This window comes from Grammomys surdaster, unplaced genomic scaffold (genome assembly GCF_004785775.1).
Source record: "Grammomys surdaster isolate TR1022 unplaced genomic scaffold, NIH_TR_1.0 194, whole genome shotgun sequence".
NCBI classification, from domain to species: domain Eukaryota; kingdom Metazoa; phylum Chordata; class Mammalia; order Rodentia; family Muridae; genus Grammomys; species Grammomys surdaster.
The window spans coordinates 6,947,423-6,954,194 of NW_021604639.1; the positions used below are offsets into that span (position 1 = coordinate 6,947,423).

Sequence of the window (6,772 nt, forward strand, 5' to 3'; positions counted from 1 at the left end):
TCTTTCCTTTCCTTTCCTTTCCTTTCCTTCCTTTCCATTCTTTTTTTTTTTTTTGACATGGTTTCTCTGTGTAATAGCCCTAGCTGTCCTGGAACTTGATTTGGTCCTGGTCTCAGGCTGGCATTGAACTCAAAGAGATCTGCCTGCCTCTCAAGTGCTGGGATTAAAGATGGGTGCCACCACACCTGGCTCACATCCAGATTTTTACATACGGGCTTGGAATGAGCACTCTTAACTTCTGAGCTATCTTGCCAGGCTCAGAATTTGTATTTAATAAGTTTATTAGTTGATGTAAATGCTACAGAACAAGCAACCATGGACCACACTTAAAAATCACTGCTCTTGTCCAACTTCATAACCAGGTCTTTCAGTGCCCTAAAAGTGCTGAAGCTAGAGACTTCCAGGAGTAGTAATTTAGTTCCTTGCTTTGGGAGGAGAGCAAAATCAAAACACATAGAAACAGTGTTTGCTTCCTCATGGGTGGGGGGTAACAGCAATAACAGTGGCAGCAATTGTCATTATCACCCTCCTCCGTCCTGCCTTACAGACTTCTGTAGTAAAGAGTAGGTCAAATGGTCCATGCATGAAACAACAACGTCAAATGTGTCAGGGGTTGATGCTTTTGACAATTTAAAAGTAAAAGACTGTGGAGAATTTGCAACATGTTTACCCTGTTAAAACATGAGTCAATGTTCAGGTGATACTAATAGCCATTTAGTTAATGGCTATATGCTACTCACACTTTTAAGGACAGTAAGTGAATTCACCCTTGCTATTAAGCCTGTGATGCCTTAGAGTGTTGTGTGAACTAAGGTAACAAGGGGCTGAAACTACTAGGATTCCAGGTGAATATCCCAAATTTCTGTCATTTTAAGAATTGGTGGCAGGAGAGATAGCTCAGCAGGTAAGAGGTACATAATGCTTTTGTAGAAGACCACAGTTCAGTTCCCAGCAACCACATTTGGTGGCTCAGAACTGCCTGAAATTCCAGCCCTAGGGCATCTGATGCCCTGTCTGGACCTAGTAGTCTGGCGTGTACATTTTCAACACAAAATCACAGACATATAAGCATAATTAAAAATTAAAAAAATCAGCGGGGCATGATGGCACATGCCTTTAATCCCAGAAGTCGAGAGGCAGAGGCAAGAGGATCTCACCTGGTCTACATAGTGAGTTCCAGGACAGCCAAGGCTATTACAAAGAAACCCTGCCTTGAAAGAAATCAAAAGAGAAGGGGGAGGGGAGGGGAAGGGGGAGTAAGAAAAGAAAGAAAAAGGAGAAGAGAGGAGGGGAGGGAGGGAGGGAGAGAGAGAGAGAGAGAGAAAGAGAGAGAGAGAGAGAGAGAGAGAGAGAGAGAACATGAGAACGTGAGAACATGTTTAGAGTAAGTTGAAAAAAGAGCCTGAAGTGTAGAAGAGGCAAGAACCAGACTTACATGTATTTAGGAAGTATGGGTGACACCTGCTTAAGGTGTTCTTTTATAAACAAGGCTAGAAACCACGATCAGGGAAGAGGACCCGAAAGTAACCCTCCATAGATGATTTCCACATGAGTTACTTGTATATAAAATATCCTCCACAGGCTCATGTGTTGAACACTTGTTTCTTTTGGGGAGTTGGACACTGCAGATGGTAGGCTCTATCTGGATGAACTGGCCTCTGAAATGTGTCTTTGAAGAGTTCCAGCTCCACTTCCTCACTGCCATGTGATGATCAGCCTCTTATGAATTCTTCCACCACCATGACATTCTGCCTCATGACAAGTCTAGAAGTCAGTGGAGCCACGGGCTACAGTCCGAAATCTGTTTCATGTGTTAATGTAAGCCTTTCCTCCCTAAAGCAGTTCTCTCCTGCATCTTGGTCACAACCATTCAAATGTAACTGACACATGATCCCTCTGATGTCCTCAGAGGCATCATCTGTGCCTCAGTGGATTCCAAGAACATTCTGACACAAGCAAAGAAAGGCTTCATCTGGGGATTATTCTGTCATCCTTGTTTTACTAGGATTTTGGAAAAAAAAAAAAGGTTGCAGAATCCTATAGCCCTTTTCTTTTTTAAACATTGTCTGTGAGTTCAGTGAAACCTCTGTTTCTTCCGACTCACTGGGCTCATTGTTGCTGACGATGGGCATGGGTTGACATTTTTCCACAGACAGAGTCTGAGTGTTGCTCCGTGATCAGTGTGTTGACTTTGGATTACAAGTCAAGATCTGACACAGGTGTACAAAATAAGGGAGAAACAGCACTGACAGGGAAGGAGAAGTTTGAATAATGATGTTCCAAAAGGACGTGATCAGAAGACATGTTTGTTCATTCTTGCCAACAGTAGGTGGTACTGCACATTGCTTCCTGCTGTTTTCTTGATAACTATGGGCTGATCAGAAAGAAGGGAACACTGACAACTTAAAGTGGCTTAGGCCCAATGGCGCTATTTAAGAATATTTTATTTTCACAGTTGACCCTATTTCTTTAGAACTTCTAGGCAAGTGATATGGAAACGAGTTTGACAAGTTAAATGTTAAGTGCCTAATCCTATATAAACCTTTCTTTTTTGTTATTATAATTTCATTGTTTCATTGTTGTGTTTACTCCTCTGGCAGTGGACAACATTTGAGCTTGCAAAGGGCAAATTTCTTTAAAGGAGGCACTTCTGCTTTGTTCCTCTCAACTCTGAGGAACTGTACTTATTGTCTCTAAGGACTCACCCACTTTACAATCCCTGACAACACATAGCAAGGAGAACTGACAAGTTTGCACCAGGGGCAACCAGAGAGCTCCCTGAGTAGGTGTTAGGGTTCCATGCGTGGTGACATGCATTTCCTGTTTCTAAGATGACACTGAGGAAAAACGTGAGTCATAGGTCCTGTCACTGACCCTATCACACAATAGTGTAGCACCAGCCCCTTGTCCCTGTAAAACCAGAAAGACAACGGAACTAGTTTTCCTTGGAGATGCTCCCTGTCTACATTCTACCATATACAGAAGAATCCTTCCATAGTCTATCGTGGGCACAATAATCTCAATTTGATGCTATAGGACATTGAACACAAGGCACAGCCCAAGCAACCCAAGCCATGGGAGCCATTGGTGTAACTTACCTACACAGCCTGCTTAGCATGACAGCCAGATATCCAGGAAGGCCTTTAAAGACTATAAAGTTTGCTCTGTAGTAAGCAGTTCAGGGAAGAGATTTGGGCTGTACTTTTCTCTGCTTCCAAGTGACATCTACAAACCACACACACACACACACACACACACACACACACACACAGAGAGAGAGAGAGAGGGGGGGGGGAGGGAGGGAGAGAGAGAGAGAGAGAGAGAGAGAGAGAGAGAGAGAGAGAGAGAGAGAGAACACATATTCAGGAAGTCTTTCCTATAGAATGTGAGTCAGAGACCAAGAAGGGGGCACTCAGTATCTCACGCAGCACCTGTCCTTACAGACACCGGTGCAGTTAGTGCCAAGTACCAGTTTGGTCTCAGTAAAGTCTATGAAGAATCTTGGTTACAAACCAAAATCTTCATCTAGTCATTCATACTTCATTTTCTTGAACCAAAAGTAAATTATTCAAACTTTCTAAAACAGTAGAATCTTAGAATAACAGGTATCATTATCTTAAAAATTTTATGTGCATAATTGCAATGATACAGCTTTCTTTTCTTGTTTAAAAAATGATGGTATTCAGAAGTTTTCGTGCTGAGAAATATATACTATAGATACACAGAAAAATCTTGTGATGGAGCCGGGCGGTGGTCACTCACGCCTTTAATCCCAGCACTTGGGAGGCAGAGGTAGGCAGAATTCTGAGTTCGAGGCCAGCCTGGTCTACAGAGTGAGTTCCAGGACAGCCAGGGCTACACAGAGAAACCCTGTCTTGAAAAACCAAAAAAAAAAAAAAAAAATCTTGTGATGGGCTTCTTTTTTGAAAAAACACCAAGTGTCGGATGATGCTGGTGCAGCCGGAGGGCCAGGAGGACCCGGGACCAGGGAGGCCTTGGCAGCTTCCACAGAGGAGTCAGTCTTAGGGGCTGAGGTCATGGTCATGGTCATGATAGAGGCCACAGTCGAGGCCATGGTTGAAGCCATGGGGCTCATGGAGGGAAAAGCTGAAGACAAGGAGTGGATCCCTGTCACCAAGTTGAGCCGCTTGGTTAAGGACATGAAGATCAAGTTGTTGGAGGAGATCTACCTGTTCTCCCTGCCCATTAAGGAGTCTGAGATCATGGACTTTTTCCTGGGTGAATCCCTAAAGGATGAGATTCTGAAGATCCTGCCAGTGCAGAAGCAGACTCGGGCTGGTGAGCGGACCAGATTCAAGGCCTTTGTTGCTATTGGGGACTACAATGGTCACGTCAGTCTTGGTGTTAAGTGCTCTAAGGAGGTTGCCTCTGCCATCTGAGGGGACATCATCTTGGTCAAGCTTTCCATCGTCCCTGTGTAGAGAGCCTACTGAAGGAACAAGATTGGCAAGCCCCACACTGTTCTATGTAAGGTGACAGGCCGGTGTGGCTCTGTGCTGGTGCATCTCATCCCTGCCCCTAGAGGCACTAGCACTGATGGCCGGTATAGATTTCTCCTACATCTGAGCCAGAGGCTGTACTGCCACCTTGGGCAACTTTGTCAAGGCCACCTTTGATGCCATCTCCCAGACCTACAGCTACCTGACCCCTGACCTCTGGAAAGAGACTGTGTTCACCAAGTCTCTTTATCAGGAATTCACTGATCATGTTGTGAAAACCCACACCAGAGTCTCTGTTCAGAGGACCCAGGCTCCAGCTGTGGCTACTACAAAAGGGTTTTTATACAAGAAAAATAAATTAAATCTGTTTAAAAAAAAATCTTGTGGTAGAATCAAGGAACTATTTGCAGTGTTCTCTGGTAAGAAGGCCCAGAAATCTGGAGGCTCTGACTGCTCAGTTCTTTACTCCAGTGTTAGTGACTCTCTTTCTATTGACCTGAGTATGCTCATTATCACATACTGTAGAAGAAATGCTCATCTATTCATCATTTAATGATATTATTTATTTATTTATTTATTATTTTTGATTTTTATTATTATACTTACTTTATTTGGTGTGTGGGTATGTGTTTATGTGTGAGCTCACAGGCGTGCACAGGCATGCCATGGAATATGTATAGAAGTCAGAAGATGACTTTTAGGAGTTGATTTTCTTCTTTCACCATGCTAGTCTTGAGTATCAAACATAGGTCAGTGGTCTTTCAGCAAGTGCCTTTACCTATTGATGCCGTGTTTATGATCACCATTTCTTCCAGCATTTCAAGCCCAGGTACTGAAAACACCACCACATGCTCTTGAAACACCCTCCTATTTCTCAATTCTTCAACCATGTTGTCACCCTCATTTGGTCTAATACAGAGTAAACCTATGGCGTACCAAGAACTTCGAGCAATCTCCCTCAGCTCTTTATAGAACTAGATGGATCTGTGTAATATGATGGTTGGCTGTGCTAGAAAAATGGCTGAACGGCTCTTTGTGGGTGTGTTCATGTGTGTATACACCCACATATCTAATTAGTGCTCAGATACCGTGCTTTCATAGAGGTCTGAAACATTACATATCAATATTTAACTCAGGTAGGATCACTTTTATATTGACAGTAACAATTTTTCTATTACTCAGAACTTGTTAAAGGAGAGTGAAAGGAGAAAGACACACCCATTGGCATCCAGTGAATTCAGAACAAATGCTGCTGTGCATCTTGGAACACACAGAACAGGGGCTGGAGAGACAGCCCAATCAGTAAAGGCATATGCTACATCCACAGACTGGGAGGAGAAAACCAACTTCCTCTGACTTCCACTCAAGTGTCATGGCATATACATGCCTACACACACACACACACACACAAATATACACACAAATATACACACACAGACACACACACACATACATACATACATACACACACACAAATGTACACACACAGACACATAAATATACACACACAGACACACATACAAAATACACACAGACACACACAAACATACATACACACACATACACACAGACACATACACACAGACACATACAGACACACACACAAATATACACATACATACACATATACACAAACACAGACACACATATACACACAGATACACACACACAAATATACACATACATACACATATACACAGACACACATATACACACAGATATACATACAGACACACATGAACGTACAAACACACATATGCATACACAAACATACACACAGAAATACAAACATACACACACAGATATACACACAAACACACACACATACACAAACATACACAGAGAAACATACACATACATACATACATACATACAAACACACACAAACACATACAAACATATACACACACAAAGACACACACACACACACACACATACACTGAGAACTTAAAGTGTAATTAAAATAAAGGAAAACGAAATGCTTAGGACAACTTTCCAAACCAAGAATTATTTAGTCCCTATGCTGACGATGGGAAACACCCAAGGACGTGCATAGGTGTATGTGTATTTCTAAAACACTATTTAGCAGGCACTATCCCAAGCAGTCTGACATATGAACTCAACTAATTCAACAACCCTATGAGGTAAGTAGATGAGTTTCCTGCTACTGCTGTAAAAAATTATCACAAAAGTAGTGACTTGAAAGAACACAAACGTATAATCTTACAGTCTTGTAAGGTAGAAGTCCAAAGCAGATCTTATTTGGGCTAAAAGTCTAGGTGTCAATATGGCTGATTGATTTTGATGGCTAC

At 42.4% G+C, this 6,772-nt stretch overlaps 1 pseudogene; it reads left to right on the forward strand.

Moving 5' to 3' along the window:
* Positions 1 to 5,652, forward strand: part of LOC114623168 — a 25,037-nt pseudogene extending 19,385 nt beyond the window's left edge.
* Positions 5,653 to 6,772: the final 1,120 nt, after the last annotated feature.